The sequence below is a fragment of the Camarhynchus parvulus genome, chromosome 2, assembly GCF_901933205.1.
Source record: "Camarhynchus parvulus chromosome 2, STF_HiC, whole genome shotgun sequence".
In the NCBI taxonomy this organism is placed as follows: Eukaryota; Metazoa; Chordata; class Aves; order Passeriformes; family Thraupidae; genus Camarhynchus; species Camarhynchus parvulus.
Window position 1 is genome coordinate 65,166,985 of NC_044572.1, and position 20,437 is coordinate 65,187,421.

The window sequence follows — 20,437 nt, forward strand, 5'->3', positions numbered from 1 at the left end:
TTCGTTTTCAAAAGGTTTAACTGTGCTGTTTGCAAGAAAAACATAATACTTCCCATTGCTGCAGTTCTTTTATGCCTTGATACTCGTCAATAAATTTTTGTTTATGAGCAGGGACTGGACATTACCTGTGCTGCATCTTGTGGATACCCCTCAAACCAGACACATTGATGGACACCCAGCAAGCATGACCTTCATAAGGCTTTCAAATGCTTGGGCATCTAGATGCCCTAGGGGAGTGTTGCCTGAGCAGAACCTTTTGGACTTTCAATGAAACTTGCAGCTTTGTGTCCCTGACCAAAACCTGGTGATTTCAGAAGTCTTAGACAGAAGCATGGGAATGCAGCGGGTGATCACGGGCACTCAGCAACAGACACAAGTTTGGGTGTTCTGCCTACCTACGGCAAGGCACGAGCTGCCGATCAGGCTGGTGAGAGCATCAATGGACTGCAGGGAGGGATACAAGTCTGTGGCTCCCACACCTGGCTTGAGCTGCTGAGCTCCCTCACAATTCTGTGATACCTCTCAGCAGCCACAAGAGGCAAAGAGCTGCTGCTGACTTTACTTAGCAGGTAACTCATGGCTGGCAAAAGAATATCAATTAGTTTTAGATTTATTTTTAAACTGTGGTAAGACAAGCAGTAAGTTTAGTGTGTATGCACTCAAGTATGGGGGCATATTACCCAATTAATAGTTTCTTAGATATAAATCCTCTTTTTCTTCCCAATGATGCAAGAATACAAGTCTTTGTGGGTTTTTTAAATGTCACCTTCGGTGACTCTTCTTTCCAAAAGAATGGAGATGATTGCTTCAGTGATGGCCTAATTCTGAAACACTTAATATTGTCCTTAGCTTTAAACTTGGGAGTTATCTCTTTGACTGTGGGGTCAGACCCATGGATTCTGCACATGCTTGCACACCATCACTTGTCACTGTGTTGGGTAACCTCTTCACAGAGGTGTCTCATGTCTATGTTTGTATCTACATTGCTCTCAAGACATATATCTATTGTGTGTCACTCCCAAAGATGCAGTACTATGCAGATGTAGATAAATTCCTAGCCACAGATACACACATATAAAACCAAAACATACAAATACACTTTGTTGGAGAATTCTGACTATAAAGTCTTACAGAAACCTAGATCTGCTTAAATGTGTCTCCCAAGGCATATTCTGTGGATTAATATCCACTTCACTGTTTTTGACTCCCCTGCAGCGCAGGTGCCTTTAGCAGTGAAGCAAAATTACACCAGGCTCAGTTCCCTCTGAGCAGGACTTTGCCTTCCTTAGCTGTAGTAGTGATGAGAAATGAGGGCCAGTGACCAGTGCACCACATGCTGGTACTGGCATCCACTGGTGGTAGCACAATTCACTTCATGTCTTTTTATTTCATACTACTCACAGGTATTGGGTACTAGATGTCTCAAATACAGATTCCCCTGGAATTATTAACAAAAGTCATTACTGGCAAGCTTGTACCCAAAACAAGATACTGATTTCTGACACTGCACCTATCCCACCTTCCTGATTCTCTAGAGAAAGTGTGGGATTGAGTAACCTAATCCTTTTTGGAAAAAAGGAGTAGGAGAGGTGGGTAGAGAGGATTGCTACCCCCCTTTGCTCCCTCTTGATTCCTGAACTTCAGCCAGCCAGCAGCATGGTAACATCTCAGGTGGCCTGGCCAGGTGAAAACCATAGGGGAGGATGGATGGCACCTATAGGGAAAGTGAGACTTGGCTCTGGGAGGAGAGAAGGGGGAGACAGCAGGGAAGAGGTGCCTGAGGTGCACATGAGCATGTGAGCACCACCAAATTGCTGGAGGTGGGAGAAATCACACCAGTGAAATGCCAGTCCTGCAGAAGTCCAGGAAAGTTTTCTCTCTTCCTTGTTTGGAGCCAGAGTCCTGCTCCTTGCTTTCAATACAACCAAACACTTATATTTTGGTATTTTCTTACCTAGCATGGAAATGTATCCTCCTCAGCCATTGCTATGGGGCTTCTGTTGAAAACAGTCTCCAGGGCACTACTGTGGGCTCAGTTCAGGGATAGCATCTCTGTAGTACTCCCGTTGCCTCTGACTTGAGCTTAAATGCCTGTGAGGGGACAGGAGGTGTTTCGTGTTCACCTTGATGCCATCCTTGTCCTTTCAGTACACGACGGCAGCTCCCATCAGGAGTGTCCTGTGTGCCTGAGTACTCATTCTTGGGGGTGTTTTTTGTTAAAAGGGGCCCAAGCAGGGCATGCATGGGAAAGCAAATGCCATGGCTGTGTAAGATACAGGGAGAAATGTACTTTCCTGGGTACTGGAAAGGCATGAGGTGTTTTTGTGGAGCGCAGGTTGCCTTCGTGAAGCCAGCGGGAATTGTCCTGGTTCCATTCCACACAAGACTACAAATTTTGGCTGGGCCCCTGCCACCCACCACTCCCCACAGCTGGTGTTACACATCTGCCTGTTGTATCTCAACACCCGCTCTTCCATTTTTGGGAGCAGAGGCCAGAAAAGTGAGGCTCTCCCTCCTGCCATCCTGCCCTTTTCCTGGGGCAGGACATGCTGCCTGGGCTGCACAGGGGCACAGAGCATTGCTCTGTGAGAAACAGCCTGCTCTGACCACTGTTCCTGGCTCAGCTCCCCAAAGCTTTCACTCAGTTCCACATGCAAACGTCATCTACACCTTATGGGAGGCAGCCAGACTAGCCCCCTCTTCCCTTCTCAGCCCCCATGGGGGAATACTGAAACCCACTGTTACAATTTTTTTGTAACCCTGTAGAGTTTTGCTGATCTGAGCAGGTGAAAATTTAACCTGCTGTTCAGATATTTGTCTGCAAACCCACCTTGATAATTTTTCCTATGTTTCATTAAACATGTCAAATTGAGGCTAAGGTTTTCACCCTTCTGATTTTTTAACAGTTACTGATTTTACCATGTTTGGTTTGCCAGCTTGAAAAAAAAAATCAACAGAAGGATTACATTTCAGTGGCACAACACCCTAATCCTCAGGCAAATGATTTGTCCAAGCTTAATATGAAGTACTTAGGATGTATTGTTTGATGTAAACACTAGTTCTAATAAAATGGTGCCTGAGGTACAGTTCTTCAACTTGTAATACCCTATTTGCGTTGGCCTGTACACATTGGATTTGAAACCATTATGATAAAATATATCCTCTTTAGCCTGATAAAAAAAATCAAAAAAATCAACAGAAATCCACAGCAGAGGGCCTACTCTCTGAGGAAGGAAACTGGATGCAGCAGGGAGCCTCCTGTGTGCACTGCAAGTGGTGTCAACCAGAATTATACCCCATCACTCATGGGGTGCATGTAGGGCAGAAATCAGCTCTCTATGGGCAGCACATCAATCTTGGTCTATTCTTGGGCATCCTGGGGAAAGAAGCGTTCCCGCCCCACAGCTCCAAGCTGATATTCTGGAGTCCACCTGAAGTCCTTCCCAGGTTTTTCCTGAGTCACCGCACCTATTTGAAATTATCTGCATCTGGCAATACAAATATGCTCCAGGTGTGACCAAGGGTCTTACTACAATGCTGACTTCTAAATAATCACTTAGAGGAGCTGGACAACTATCTAGGGGAGGGGTTGAGGGCATGGGGGCAGAAACACAGCACAGCAGGAACCCCTGCACAAGCCGAGCCCCGTCGGGGAGCAGCCAGCTTAGCACCAGCAGGAAAAAACCTCTGGCATGTCAAGACGTTACATTTGTCTTACCACTCCATTAATACACCAGTGACAGAAAGGCACTGCCAGCGACCTCTCCTGCTGCTTGTACTACCTGGGCTCCTATGAAAGATTTCCACAGAAATATGAGGAAACCCTGGGTTCTGGCAGTGTTATGCCAGAGTGGAGCTCCACTGCTGCCTGAGTACTTTTTGCGAGAGGGTAAATACCAACATTTTGGGCAGGCTTCCTTGTTCTCACCCAGCCTTCACTTGTTGAACATGTGTCATTTTTAAGCTCTTTTACTAAACAGGCAAACAAGGGTAATAAACAGGGCAAAGATATCGAAGGTATCCCTTTCATGGAGATTCTCTGTAGCAGAAATGAAGATGGAGAGAAAAATGATTTAAAGAAAAGAGGAGGTGAGGAAATGCCTGGGGACATACCCATGTACAAGAAGGAAAGAAACTTGCAGGCACAGATGTTAGAGACCAAGCGTGCTTATTATTAGCTTGCACAATACTCTGAGTTGCTCCCTATTAAACAGCACAAGTGGTGAATGCTTTAGTCAAGAAAATACAGAACAGGACTTTACATGACTACGTGGTAGAAATTCCCAAATTACACAAAGGTCCTTCTGCAAGCTCTGGACCTTTTTCCTCCCCTGGTTGGAGGACAGCTCTGCTCAGCTGTGGGGGTCTCTCCTGCTGCTGCTTGTGTTGCACTTCTGCTCTCACACCCAATGGGTTGTTCCTCACCAGAGCTAGCCTGGATGTCGATAGATGCTTTTATGACTTTCTTGGATGAACTTTTTCCTTCATTGTATATATGTGTTGGGTTGACCCTGGCTGGCTGCAGGTGCCCACCAAGCTGCTCTATCACTCCTCTCCTCATCTGTGCAGGCAAAAGAAAACACAGTGAAAGGCTTCTGGGTTGAGACAAGGGCAGGTAGAGATCACTCACCAATTACTGTCATGGGCAAAACAGACTCAACTTGGAAAAATTAATTTAATTTTTTACCAATCACATCAGAGTAGCATAATGAGAGCCCTTCTTTCCAGCCTTAACTTCACTCCTGATTTTCTCCACTTCCTCCCCACAGCAGCACAGGAGGATGGGAAATGAGAGTTGTGGTCAGACTGTGGTCACACTGTGGTCTCTGCCACTTCTTCCTCCTCAGGGGCAGAACTTCTCCAACTCTTCCCCTGCTCCAGCATGGGGTGTCTCCCCCAGACTTTGCCATGCAAGCCCTATAGAGGCAATCTCAAAGCACCCAGCAAGCAGGACCTTTTGATGCTGCCAGAATAGCTCCTCCATGCCTGGACATGCCTGGCCAAGCAAGAAGGGAGCTGGGACATCCCAGAGAAGGGTGCTGAGCCAAGTCATGGTGGCTGGGAGAGAACAGGTTAAAGTTGCAGCTGTTCTGATGCCATTGGGAAGCAATCATTCTGGTTCCCAAGTAAGCTTTCCATCTGCAGTGAAGTGCATTTAAGGATAGGGATGTTGCTTTCATGTTTAATAATGATAACCCTGCACCACAGGGCCAACAGACAGCTCTGCCTTTCTGGGCTTCCCTTTCCCCCTCAACATTTCTCATGTCTCTTGTACTGCATAGTGAGCAACACAGGACCCACATTTTTACTCATTAGCGAGTGGGCTGTGCCTTTCAGCCTCTTTGAAGGCAAAGCTGAAAGTTATTCCAACCTGCCTTGCAGTCTGTGTGAGGCACCAGTGGTGAGGGACGAGGGGACTTTGCTTGCACAGAGGTCTCAAGTTGGATGGAGGAGGAGCAGTACCTCACAGATTTGTGACAATTCTGTTTTTCCCCAGAAGAAGCATTAATTGCGCATGGAGAAAATGTTCAGTTTCCTTGCTCAGTGCCTTGAGCTGGTTCATGGGACACCCTCATGAAAGTGGAACATGATCAGACATTCCAGTGAGCCCAGGAGGGCTCAGCATCTATTGTCACCTACAGCAGGCCATGACAGCCTGTGTAAATTAGCTGAGGCTTTGTATAGAGGACAGTAAGAAAAGCCACCCAATGCTTCTGGTTGTCCCTGCACTTGATCCTACATTAAAAGAGACTTGACTTGTCCTACTTGTCCTGACTGAAGTGTGTGGATTGACAGAGTTGAAAAAAGAAAAGGCAAGAACTAATGTCTTCCCCTGCTTTAGACCTATCCTTATGGAAGCTGCACAGATTTCTGTCAGGGAGGGGCTTTGGAGAGGAAAAAAAGCAAATGGCATCCATTCTTCTCCTCATCTCTGGAGCTTAGCTTCACAATCAGGCTTCCAGTGAAAATAGAAAAGGGTATGAAAATTCAAAATGCAACAACAACAACAGATGACAGGTTTCTACCCTTTCCCCAGAAGACATCACTCAAGTCACAACTTGTACCTGATGCTGCTCTTGGCTTCCAATTTTGCCTGTTGCAGCTACTCATAAACAAATCTTTTTGGAGATCCATTTTCCAATCACGTGGTGTGACCAGTTATTTGCTGGTTTTGGGAGAAATCTGGCAGAGTGTTTTGGGAAGGTGACCAGGCATCAGGATTTTCTAAGCTGTTGGGAGACACCGTGTCCCAGCTCCAGCATGGTGACAGGAGCTGTCATTGCTGCTGCTTGAGGCCACCAGACCCACAGAACCTGGGCACCCTCAGAACCAACGTTCTGGGCAGCACCACCAGGCTCAGCCCCAAACCCTGCCTAGGTGGCCTGGGGAACTGCACACACTGATGGCCATACAGCTGCTGCCACCACCTCCTGCTCCAGCCCCACATGCCCACGGCTGGAGGCTGCACTCCTGAGCCTGCTGCCAAGCCCGCCGTGACCTGGGGCGCGTTGCAGTCTCTGCATTTCCGCTTAGTCATTTTAAAAACCAGCACAGCAATGCTTAGCCCCAAACCTAGCAGGGAATTACACACGGAGCCCGATCAGATAACAACTGTGCCTTCCACTCTGGGAGCAGGGGCTGAAATTATACCATGTAATTATAATGTAGTTAACCTGTGACTGTGCTTTATATAATTTTTTTTCCCTCCAAGCCAATTATTACTAAAACTGTAAACTCAGTATGACTGAGTTGTTTATCACTGCCCTGAGAGGAAATCATCATTTGGCTTCACACTCCTCAGAAGCCAGGTACACTACTTACCTTATATTTACACTGTCATTTAGATAACATTATTATTAATTCTGCTATTTTTCCGGTGTTAGCACAATATTGTTGGTATTAATAACACTTAATTCAGGTCCTCAGTTCCTTAGGAGGAATCACAGCCCTTGGTTATTATTAAGCTTGCAACTGGGTAATAAGCAGTTTGTCCCAGCAAAATTATGGTCTTTACGGCAAGGTGGCAATAGACTGGGGGAGCCTCACCCGTTAGACAAAGCCAGCTGAAAAATACTCCCCTGGGCTTAATGAGCTTTGAATCTGGCTTCCTGCAAGTGAAAAGAGCCAGAAGGGAGCACAGATCTACAGCCTTGATAAGACCAAGGCTTCAGCAGCCGCAGACAGGGTTGCTGGTGTCACCTGTGATTGTGGCCAACACGTCTCAGCAGAGGTGAGTCCCAGTGAAGGGCTGATAGCAAGGACAGGGGGACTTTGCTACTGTTAATTTATGCAATGGAAGGCAAAGCGTGCTGTCAGGGCTGGTGGTGGCTCCTGAAAGGCCATCCCTGGCACCAAAGCAGCAAATCTGAGTCAGTATGATGGGTTGATGTGTGTGCTCCTGTCACATGAGGGCCTGTGTATGTTCATGTGCAGCAGCAAATACTGAGGTGGAAAACTAGGGTTGGGCACTGGAATGAAAGTATGGCTTGAGCCTTCAAAATATTTCTCATGGATTATTCTCTGAATCTGCTCTTTGACACATTATCTTATCTGCAGAGGTGTAAACTTTACTCTGGTCCTGCAGGAGTATCTGTGGAGTATTTTTCTCATGGATGACTTAAAAAGTGACAGCATGTTACTGGGGATGCTCTAAGTTCCAAAGCAAGGATACCAGCACGTCTCCAACTGGAACACGCTAGGAGGTATGGCTGTACATTCAGAAATGGTACATTGCAATTTAGGTGACCTGAGAAAGGCTGCTGCCTTCACCTCATTCCCCCTTCTTTTTTTGACTCCTTGGTCTGCAGAGAAAGGGGACTGCTGCCAGCTAAATAATCTACAGCAGAAGTTTCTGAAAACACTATTTTTTGCTAATTCATGTTTTTTCAGCCTTTCTAAACATAATATTTTTCCCACAAGCAACTCCGCCTGAAATCTCATGCAATAAATCAGAGATACCCTTTCCTCTATGCTATCAGATACAAGAACACATTTTCTCTTCTATGCTGTTAAAAAACTATTTTTCTCTCAGTAACTATTTGCTTGCCCACGCTTTGTCGTACAGAAACCAGCTTTGGCTTCAGTACCATTTTCACTCCAAGATACCCAGAGTGAGGGCAGGGTTCTGTGCAGGGTTTATTAATAAAACACCCCTCTCCCACCACTGTGCTGACTCCTTGCAAACCCAGCAGTGGGCAGAATGTGATCAAGGAAGATGCATTGATAGATGCATCTTACCAGAAAGCTTCCACATAATTAACAACATTTGCAGCCTTAAGTTGGAGTGTACTTTAGAGGCAGCGTGTGTCTATTGCTTTCTGCTCTTCACGTGAATTCAAGTGATTCTAACTGGGCTGACACTCAGTATTACAATGTCACCAATAATAAAAAAGAGTGGCGTCTTCTTTTTTTTTTTTTTTTTTTGGTAAGGATTGCGTGCATGGGGTGTGTTAGGTTGGGCTTTTTTGTTTGGTTTCTTTTTAACGTGTGGAGAAGGAACATACTGTCATGCTGCTGTCAGCCAAGTCGTCCCATTTCTTTGTTCATGGGCACACAGCTTCTGTGTGCTTACACCCCTGGCAGCACAAGAAGTAGAGGTCAAATCATTGTCCTCTGACTCAGGATGGCAAGCTGTGACTTTCACAAGTAGACATCTTGCAGCCAAGAAATTTTACTTCTGTGAGCAGCTCCTCTTCATGGTGCGGGCAGAGGAGGCACAGACAACCTGGCCTACTGCAAATGTTACCGAAAAGCTTCTTTGCTTTGGAGCCAGAGAGATCCAGCAGCTGCCTCAGCCTCTGCCGGGTTACACTGCCTACGTTGAGCTCATTAGGGAAATATTGATCAGGCAGAAGTTTGGGCAGTGTTTGATGCAGCTCACTTCCTTTGAAGCCGCACAAACCTCGAACAGATTGCTGGAGCAGCAGAGGAGAGCATGCGCACGCACATAGGCGAGAGAGAGAGAGAGAGAGGGAAATCAAACGCTCTGAATTGAGAAATCCTGCCAAAAAAATCTCTGGGTCGAGTTTGGGCTGAGGATGTGAGCATCAGATAAAAATACCGAGTCACAGGGCCGAGGAGAGAGCGCGGGGCTGCGCTCTCGCCCGGGGCCGCGCATGCCCCCTGAGCCGGGCGAGGCGAGGGAGCCCGGCAGCCTCCTCCGGCAGAAGGCTGGAGCGAAGGAGGGCTGCCTTTGATGTATGAGCTTTGGCTTGCCATTGTGAGTCACCCCAGAAGTAGCTGTAGGCAAAACAAAAATCTTTTGTGATTAATTAGAAAAACTGGACAATTATGAATTGACTGCGCGCAGCCAGCGCACGGTAATATAAATAGTAATGAAGCCGGCTGGATGTGATGAACACGCTGTGTTTGTGCGAGATCGCAGAAGAAAGGATCCGATTTAGGTGGTGTCAGTTTAAATAACGTAATTTCTGCTCTCTGCCTCTTTGTTCGGTCTTTACCCAGGATTAGATCTGAAACTTTAAAACTGAGTTTTAGTTGTCTTATCTAAATGTCTGGTTGTTCTTTTGATGTCTGCCCGAAACATATGCTTCTCTTCAATGACCATCTAAAATTATTATGTTACAATGAATGAATAAGTCTAGCAGTGCTGTAAGTGGTGTGCAGTTATTGTTGCTCCTTTGTGTTTGTCAGTAGCCCTTGCACAGGGTCTGACAGGCTCTATCCATGCACAGGGACGGAAGATTACTTGAATTTCCCTGGTTTTTGATAGTTTTCAGGGGGGGGGGTGGGGCGAGAAGAAAAGATCTATACGCGTCTCTCTGAAGCACAATGGATAATTACATTCGCAATGTTCTACATCACTCTTCATTTAGCTGCCACCTAATTAAAAAAATATATCGGCGATCAGGTGACGTCAGGGCCAGAATTGGCCGCCGCTGTCGGGGGCGCGGCTCGCCCCGCGCTGCCGGCAGGAGGGACCGGACCGCGGTGCGCCTGATCCGGGGCGCCCTGCCCGCTGCTCCCCTTCGGCCTGCCAGAACACATTCCTCCCTGCCTGCGGGGCCCGAGCAGCGTGCCGTCCCGTCACACGTCGTGACAATCGCGAAATCGCGACGGCGGGTTAAATCGCAAGCCGCCCTCCCTGCACCTCCCCACCCCCACCGCCATCCGCCGCCAAGGGAGGAGCAGCCCATCGCCCTCCGAGCCCGGGCAGGGTTTGCTCCCCGAGGGACGAGCACCCGCTGCTTCCCGGGGCCGGTGCCCGCGCCCAGCGCCCTCCCCCCCCGGCCCCGCTTTGTTCTCCGGGGCCGCCGGTGGAGTCGCCAGCGCCGTCGCCCGCCCTCCAGGGGAGCCGGTCCCTGTCGCGACACGCTCCCGACTGCTCCCCGCCGGCACGGGGGCCGCCCGGGGACCACCGCCCTCGGCACGGGAGCCCCCCGGCACGGAGCGACCCGCCCACGGGTCCGGACCGCTCTCTGAAGGGAGAAATGGGGCGAGGAAGGGAGCAGCATCCACACGGGGCAGCTCCTAGCGCGGTCCAGAGTGCCCCGTGTGCCACCTTCACACCTGGAATTTCGTGGCCGTCTCGTTTCACAGGGGAGATTTTAATCCGAATATTCTATACATCCAGGCTGAAAGCGTGCCTGGTGTGGAAGTACCTATGAATGTATTTCTGGAGAGGGCTCCTGCAGGAAACCTGCTCCACTCTTCCCGCTCAAGGAGTAATGGTAGTGATGTACAAGTGGCGTTTAATTAGCACTGTAATCCTGCTACAAAAATAGGCATCACTGCAAGGTGAAAGCGTGTCTCTGCTTCAGTCTGCTGCACTTTTGTAGCCTCTGAGACAAAGAGCAACCATTCGGTGGGGCAGGTGTGAGGGGCAAGGTGATAATAAACATTACTTTACGATTGCTATCGATCTTCCAGCAGATACTGTTGACAGAAGGTGGAGATAACATCATGCCAAACAGAGAATGGCTCATGATTGTATTAAGTATTCTCAGATAGAATTGTGAATTTTTTTACACTTTGGACGCTGCCTGCATGATTGGAGCACTGATTAAAAGCTTTGAGTACAGCTGCAAACTGCTGCAAATAATAGTACAAGCACTGTGGGCCTCACCCAGTGGAGTGTCCCACACACATGCTGAGATATGCAGGGCTTATCATGGACTTACTCATTCAGACTAGGCTGTATTTTTTTTGCTGATATATTAGTTTTAGTGTCAAATTTAATGAAACTGCAGTGTCCCGCACCGTTAGTGAAATGCTCTAGCCTCTCAAGGTCTTAATCATGCACATGTTTAAACGTTTACAGGAGCACAGCCTGGAACTTTGGCTGAAGAATCACCTTGCCATCAAGACTCCTTTTGAATTCCATCTGGAAGGGTAGGGTAACAAGGACAGCACTATTAACCACATTACCTTTTCTCACATCTCTAGCAACTCATCTAGCCTAAAAGAAAAGCTGTGTCTTTATCCTGAAAATCCTCCATGCACAAAATTTTCATTGCAGTCAATGATATCTGACTTAGCAATTGATTTTCTCATTATTGTTCCCATGTCAATTATTTCCCCAGTCTGAGTCTGAGTATATCTGCATTGCAATGAGGAGTCTGACCTCAGTGCAAGTACTGTGTGTTAGTTTTTAATCTAGTGAGCTGGAGTCCCTGACTGCTAAGGCATGTGGCAGTGAGGGCATCAACCTCCCCGTTACCTGCCCTGCATCTACTGGGGTTCTCATTTCTCTTTGCATGTTGTGTTCTGATCACAAGCATGAGTAGCCCCCATGAAGTTAATGTGTTGGGTTTTGGGTGTCCTCCCCTGTCTGGATCCCTCTAAAAGCTTCCCCCCCTCCCCTGCAATGCTCTGTGACTGCACTTCTGCAGGACTCTGTGCTCACTGTGTCACTGTCTGCTCACCCTTCCCAGAACGACTCAGTTCCTCAGAAATCTCCAGGCAGATAAGTCAGTGATTTACAAGGCAGTTGGTGTTTCTGTGGTACAGCAGTGCAGGTTCTCTTCAGTCTGTGTGTCTCATGTTGGTGACGTGGCCGATACGAAGACACTGTCCCTCTGTCACTGCATGGGATGTGCTTGCCCAGAAGTGAGCCAGATCCAATTCCATGCCATTATTCTTACTTTTTAGAGTCCTTTCTCTAAAAAAAAAAACCCATATGTTTTTCCTTTTCATTACATCATGTGTCATATTATAAGGAAGTCCTTTAAAATAATAGTAATTGGAAGTTAAGTTCTCTGGTTGCTGATGACTATTGCTGACCCTTTTACCTGGAAATGATGCAAGAACTTTTTCAGGCTTTGGAACATTGCACTGCCACTTCTGCCACCTATACTGAAGTTTTTCACCAGGCTTTGGAGGATGCCGCTCTTTACAGCTTTCATAGAGAGGAGCTTTGCTAAGCTTGTGCCCTGAGCTCCTGCTTATGGGCCAGGGAGAGGAGGACTAAGTCCTTTCCATAGGGCAGAGGTCAGTGTCTTTATTTCATGGACTGCTATTCAACCATATCCCTAAAAGAGTAAAAAAGAAAGTGAAAGCAAACATGACAAAATAGCAGCAACCTACCTCCTACTGCCCCCAAAACACATACTCAAATGAGTGCACATATCGTGCATGTGGGGATGGGGAGAAGGAGCCCTTGATGCCAAGAGGCTGTTGAGCTGCACAGGGCTTGGATTAGTAACCATGTCCTGAACAACTCTTGGAACTTTCTGGTCATGTTCTACGTTCCTCATCTGCAGCATTTGTTCCGCAGCACCTGGCATCTGTGTCAGTTTCACATTTTCCTTCTTTTGTTGTCAGTAGCAGGGGGAGCACGTGCTGCTTTCTGCCAGCGCAAGAACCACGCCAACAGCTTTTGGATGTCCTCAAGGTACAGCCAGCAGCTCCAGGTCTTCCTGCAGGCCTTCCTGTAATGCAGGCTCCTCATATTTGACTTTGGCACAGACACAATATTCGTACGTGTGTCAGGTTCCCAAATACTTGCTGAAATCTCTTTTATTTAGATAGCAGCTATTTGGCAAGTTTGGATATTGCTCTTGTCCTGGCATAACCTTCTTCTGTAACTATACCTCAGAATTAATTGTATTTGCTCAAGAAGTTGGCAGGATTGTGATTTGCCTTCTGCCTGTGTGCCCCAAACTGGTGAGTCTAATAAAATGTTGTGAGGTGTGTTATATTGTAACGATGACAAATACCAACCTTTTTACTCAACCAAGACTTTTTGTTATCAAGTCTTTTATCAGTTGCCATGTGCCAGGCTGTTTGACATTGCATGGTGTAGGCTGGGCATGGTGTTCCTGAGTGAATTTCAAAGATAATTTAGTCAGATTAACCCCTTATAAGCTACGGTAGTTGTTTCTAACTTAAGTGAAAATGCATGTAAAGAAACTAGAATTTATAATTGGTTAATTCAGTGGCATGTGCTGTGCAATATCTTAACAAAACACTCAAAACTGAGCCAGAGGAAGATAGCAAATAAGAGGCAGCTCACTCAGTGACCTTTCTGGTTTAAATCACATAGGTATCCATCTGTCAGGTACCAAAGACTTTCAGGAATATCTTGGTGTTTTTCTGATTCTGTTGGATGTTGCTCCTGCTATTTATTACAGAGTCACGTGGATACCTTATCTCATCACTGGTGGGTGCTCCTCTATCTACTAAGGAACATTTCCAGCTCTGTTCTTGTGCTTCAGCTGAACACTGAAGGCTCTGACTAAGATGACTGACTGATTTAGGATGATGTGCTATTCAGTGTCTTTATCTTCTGTTGTCCAAAGAAAGGTGCTTATCTGGAGGTACCTAGACCCTGTGTATTGGCTGCTCATCTTGAGACAAGCTTTCAAAATCCAGTCAGGCTGGGTCAGGTTCTGAGTTTGCCTCAACAAAGGTGCAAGTCGACTTTGGTTCAAATAGGACATGAGGAAACACAGGGCAAACATTTGCTTCATATTAGTCTTTTGAAATTCCTTTCTCCCTTTATATTGAGCATGAGCTCATTTTGCAATTTACTGGACAGATTTGTGCAGTTTGGCCAGAATATGATAAATGGCATCCTTAATATGATTTCTGATTTGTAGTGCTATATGGACTCACTCATTTTTACCGTTATTTATTTCAACCCACATTCATGAATGCAAGAATTTCATTAGCAAGCTCTTTTTCTTTTTTTTTTAATTTCCAATTTTCAATTGGAGTCCCGTTGTGTCTTGTTGACAAACAAACTTCAAAAACCAGGTGAGGTTTCATCACATTCTTTGTTGCTCTCCAGTGGTTTCATTTTGGGTGTTTCTGATACTCTTTTGCTTAATTCCCAGAAGCTTTTCACTTGCCAGGCATCCTGGCACTCTGAATTACCCCAAAGTCTTCTGAATAGGGCACTTAACTGAAGCCAATTACGGGATGAATTTGCTTAGGTATGTTAGCCTGCCTGAGAATGTATAGGAGACTGCCTTGTTTTGGTATCTTTCCATTATATAACCTAAAATCCTGCCAACCAAATTCCTTTTCCACTTAATACCTCTTTTATAAGTTAATGGCCTAATTTAGCTTTTCCTCTCCTTATGTTTTCAATTCCACATTCATGCTTGTTCCTTTTTCTACACTTTGTGACTATTTTTGACCTCAATTCAAAGGATCACCAAAATTGTGCCAGCTCATGTGAAACCTCTCATTCCTGAAACTTCATGTTTCTATACTTAGTCTGAAAATCCTTTACCTTGGCTGAATAGATAGTTAGCTATATAATTTAGAACAGTAGGGATACAGTCTCTAAGTGTTATTCCAATGCAAATAATCATGGTTATCACTTTGCCCATCTCCAAAAGGAAGCCACTTGCCCTCCTACCATAAAGAATAGAAGCAATAGTGTGTTTTTCCCTGTGGCACATCAGATTGGCTTGAAGCCATTTCCTGGCCTCCAGAAGTGGCAGCATTCCTCTTTAGTGCAACCTGGACGTGGGATCTATCAGTTCTAGATAGATGGATGGATGCAAATGGTTTAATTTGGCCTACTTTTCCCCAAAATTAGCTTGTTCTGGGTACAAGGCCAGAATGGGTAGAGAGACCAGGAACTAATCATGCCTCCAATTTCCTGGTTTGGGGCAGGATCAGTGATTATATTTTATTCCATGCCGTGGGTGAAGAACCCACAGCAGCAGGGACCAACGTTCTAGAGGGAGGCAATTAGTTCAGTTCTTTCTGGCTGACACTGGTAATTAGATCATCCAAACTTCTTTCCATTGGGTCCAGCCAAAAAGAGGGAAGTGGAGCCCTGAACTTTGCAACGGAAGTGCTGGGATATTCCCTGGGATAGAGTTGACTTTCTTCACATTAGCTAGTATGGGAGTGTGTTTTGGATTTGTGCTGAACAAATAACAGGGCTGATAACACAGGGATGTTTGCATTACTGCTGGGCAGGGTTGCACTGTGTCAGGGCCTTTTCTGCTCCTCACACCACCCCAGTGTGGAGACTGGAGGTGCACTAGGAGCAGTCATGGGGTCCAGAGCATCCTATTCCAGTCTAGGTTAGTATTACCATGTTTTGGGAGCATTTCCTAGTCCCTTGTCTGAGTGAACTCCCATGCTCTATTATGCCCTTGGATCAGTGCACTGGTAGGAATAGTTCCATAAAACTAATTTTCTGTATTTGTTGGTAGTTTCTATAGGGCTTGAAGGTGGTGTCAGGAATGTGTTTTGCTATCACAAAAGGCAATTAAGTGCAATCAGTTGGGAACTTTCTGGAGGGAGGTGGTCATGCCAGTGGAGGTGAAGCTGATACAGTTCTTGCATTCACTAAGCACAGCAAAAGATAAGAAGGAAATGTGGTTTTTTTCTGCCTTCTGTGTGGTTATGAAGAGGAAACTATAATGTGCACTATATGAAACTGAAGAACAAAACAAAACAAAACAAAACAAAGTCCAAAGCACTCCTCTACAATGACTGAATTATAAAAAGGATGCTCCTTTTCATTACATTACATACATGAAAACAATTAAGGCTGGGATTCTTCCAATGCTACACTTTTTCCAGTGTCCTTCCTTCCCACATCACCTTTGGTATAGCCTCCAGGAGTAAGGAGTGTCACAGTTGTGACATTGCAAAGATGTCTCCCATTTAGAAGACAAATTTATAATTTATGAATTAGGGCACTTATAAGTATAGGCCTTGAATAAACTGGGGTTTTTTTCACTCTTCTCCGCCCCAGGATCTTTGTGTGCCTCTCAGTCAGTGACTTGGACATTTTTGGCGAGGAGGACATGCCTAACTCCCATTGCCTGTAAAAATGTGTACTCTCAAATACCTCACTGAGCTGCCTGGAGACAACTGAAATCTGAAAGCACTCAAGAACATGTTTGGGTACAGCTGCTGCAGGCTGGACACCTCAGTGCATGCAAGGTAGTGCTGCAGGAGAGCAGGGCTCAGAGCAGCCCCTGGACTAAGCCCCTGGACTGCGCAATAAGAAGAACAAAACCGAAAAAGCCAAAAGCCAAAACCAAACAGCAACAAAAAAGAAATAGGGCATAACTGGTTGCCTTATTTAATTTGTGGGTCTCACCAGAAGCAGTCCATGTTGCCTTCTCTGTCTGCAAAACAAGATAACGTTAGGACATGCTCCAGTGTCAATCAAAAGGTTGCAAAATACAAATACTGGATGCCTCAGAGAGATGGCCCACGTAGTATGTACACCCTGTTATGTCATGGTTTATTTTGCCTGGAAAAAAAGGGAGGACTCAAGCCATTGTTCACAAATTGGCAGTCAGATCACTCATTCGTGTGGTGTTGTTAAATCCAAAAGTTACCCCACAAGTGGGCCTGGCCCAATGTTTTTGAACAAATTTATTAATGGTGTCTGACAGACTGTCTATGTCTGGGGATGTTCAGTTATTAGTCAGAAAATTAAATGTACAGCTGTATCACCTCTGTGAAAAGAATGCAGAAAAGTACATCTAAAAGGAACCATAAAGGACACAAAAATGAATACTGCAGGGGTAATGACATGTTTGCTAATACTCTGTTGCTGAGAAAATTTGGCTTTTTTTTAAATGAAAACTAATTTCTTGTTGTTTGTCTAAGAGTTTAACTAAACCCAATTGAGTTGCCTTTAGTCTGAGTTGATAAGATTGAAACCCATCAAGAAAAGTATATGGGAGTTTTTATTGCTCAATTTGCTTCTCCCCTTATTCCGTAGAAATGTTGCAACTCCATGAGTGGCACCTTCCTCCCAGTGAAGACAAGGGTAATTTTCCCTGGAGTAGCCACCAGCCTAGTGAAGACTCCAGCCACAGCTGCATCACCTCCTTCCACTCCCAGTGCTCAAGTGCCACTGGCTTTGGTGGCAATGAGGGGGGATTTCAGGGACCCTAAGGAGCCATGCCCTGATTCCTAACAGGCTGAGAAACATCAACCATATAGTTGATCCAGAGGAGGTTATTGTCTGCATGTTTGCCACCTGAGGGTAGATGCTGACACTACCTAATCCCACAGAAATCTCCTGCAGATACAGTGGGTTTCTAAAGCAGTGGGCAAAGCATGGTTGCTTCTGGTTAAACAGAAGAGGCCAATGTGTAGGGCTTTTACTGCCTCAATTTCCCAAGGAATTTCTAATGAGTCAGAGTTAGCTCTAGTGTTTAAAAGTAAAATATGGTTATGGCTCTCAAATGCAAGCTACATTTAACAACCATATATTGATTTTTTTTCCTGTGTAATTTTATTTCTGTGAACATTTCTGTTTTCTTAATTAGTAGCCTTTTAAAGACAGATTTAACATCTTCATTATCAGAGGGTAACTTATGAAACAGCTGTATGGAGAGAAAGGGAGAGACAGAGAGGGTGGGTGGCAAAAAAAAGCATTGGTGAAAGGCTTCCAATCTGTTCTTCAAGGGAATGTGTATATGCACATGCACGTGCCTGCACAAGCACACAGACAGGCTGACCCTGACGTTACAATTAAGACAAAATAGCAGTGGCAAAGCTGGTGACAAAACTCAGCAATTTCCAATTGCACAGTCACCCTGTAACGGGAAGAACTGTTTACCCCATGTTCCTTATTAAACTGAAGTATTTTATTTAATGAGCATGACTCATGCAAGGTGTTCCCATAAATCATCAGCTGGTTTACAAACTCAATAACTAGGCTTCCTGCTATAACTAGGCTGTGCACACCTTAAATTATTAACACGCCAGGGCCTTAAGGCAGATCTTTGATGATGATGATATAAACACTGTGAGGACAAGGTGCTCTCTCAGCAAAAGATTATTGACTCTAATTACCATTTACCACAGGAAAAAGAAAAGAAAAGACAATAAAATATGAGGGAGAATTTAAATCTCAGATTTAATTTTATGAGGAGTTTTAAACTCCCAAACTTTTTGTTGTTGTTTTTGCTGCTGCTGCTGCTGTCGGCTGCTGCTGTTGCATGATACTCTATAGTTGGCTGATCTTGAAAGCATGACAGTTGTTAAGCAGAAAAGAAACAAAAAAAAAAAGCATGAGAGAATGTTCAGTTGATGCTATGTACATTCTTTGAAATGGATGGAAAAAGGCCAGAGGGAACAGAAAATGATAATACATTGGAAAGAATCCCAGCATTAATTGTTTTCATGTATGTAATGTAATAAAAAGGTTAAAGCACTAATATGCCTGACTATAGTCATTTGGTTTGAAAACCAGAACTGCAGGTCAGGCTTTAAAAAAAGGAACTGTATACTATTACTATAGGCTTCAATTTTACCCAACCCTCATTATAAGCATTCTGGAAGTAATGGTGTAGGGGTTGAAATGCACTTATTTCTGTCCAGGTGAAAGAGCAGAGACAGTCCCACGTACAGTGCACATTTAATTCCTGTGAGTGCAAACTGCATTAGAGAGTGGCACAGTGAGGACACTGAAACCAGATTCAGCACAGTTACATCCTAAGTAACAAATGAAAATAAAACATGCCTTTCACTACAAAGAGGAAATTACTTTCATTTTAAAGACGTGTTTACAATGTTGTTGCTTTTTCAACCTAATTTTTGAACCTGTGTTTTTATTAATGCAAACAGCAACTTCTTACATTTTTAATGATCTTTCCACGCTGTCAGATCCCAAAGGTGCTTGGCAGATGGTACGGCAAGGGCTCGCTTTATACCCGTTGCTGAAATAAACCATTTGAGGTTGAAATAAGGCTATCATCCTGCCTTATTATGATAATAGGATCACGTCTGTAACACTACTGGGAAGAATTTTCTCCTTCCCATCTCCAAGGCATCAAAATATTCCCATTTCTTAATTTTTATTATTTTACCTGTGAGTTATTTGTGGGTGGAAACAACGATGTCCCTAAGTTCACTAAGAATTGAATCTGATAGTACTTGGCAGCTACTGATGAAGAGGCTTTTTGTGGACTCATTCTGTGACTTACACATGAGAGGGAAATTGAGGCCAAACTGTGCAAAAATGGAGGTGATATATTATTATTTCTCCTCAAAAAGGGTTAGAGCTGTGATTAATTTTTCTTTTTAAAAACTAGCACCTTTATCAGTACCAGTGGGTTGCAGATGGAATGCTGGTTCAGTACTAAGTCTTAGGGACATACAGCATGTAGAGAGTCACTGATACCATATTCTGCCAGATTAAAGCTTTCCTTGGAGGTCCTCTGTCCAAGCTCTCATCAGTCCCACTCCTACTTAACATGTGATATATGGCACAGTCTGAACCAAAGGTTGTAAGCTACAGGCAGACAACCTGTGTTTCACTGTGGAAAGCTTCAGAGTACTGGCACTGCTTCAATTGTCCTAGCAAGAGATGTTGCTGTGTGGAAATACAAATCTGTTTTGTTGAGAACATTCTCCTTCAGTATTGCACAAGACAGAGAGATAAGTGCATGATGCATGATATCCAGCAACAGTGGATTCTTAGGTTTATGTGTGCCATTTCATCTGGATGTTAGCATCCCACATTCATATCAGAACTCAGAAAAATGAGTTTCATGCAGGGCTTTCACACTCTTTGAGGTTTATGGCTTCAACAATGAATGGGAGATTTACATCAGTGACTCTTGTTAATATTACTGGGAGTTAGGAAAGCTACAGAATGCACATTGTGTATAAAACATATATAAAAGTAAGAAGCCGTGTATGGACATGTATGTGTCAGAGAGATGAAGTAAAAAGAGAAAGATAACTAAAAGTGTTCACATATAATAAAGAAAAAAATAATTAAAATCAACATTTCTTTGTCCCCACAAGTCCATTAACAAGGGATATGGTTAATTTTAATTATACAAGTCAGGAAATTCTGTGTTTCCATGGAAACCCATCTTTGTTCCTCTTTGTGCATGTATTTCTGCCTTATCTTTACTTGTTCACAGAACATAAAACAACTGTATGGCATAAGTGCTCTCTAGTAATAGAAATGAGTGCTCTTCCTTTGCACTGCCTCATGACCACATTGTGGGCTGAATATGCAGCTCTG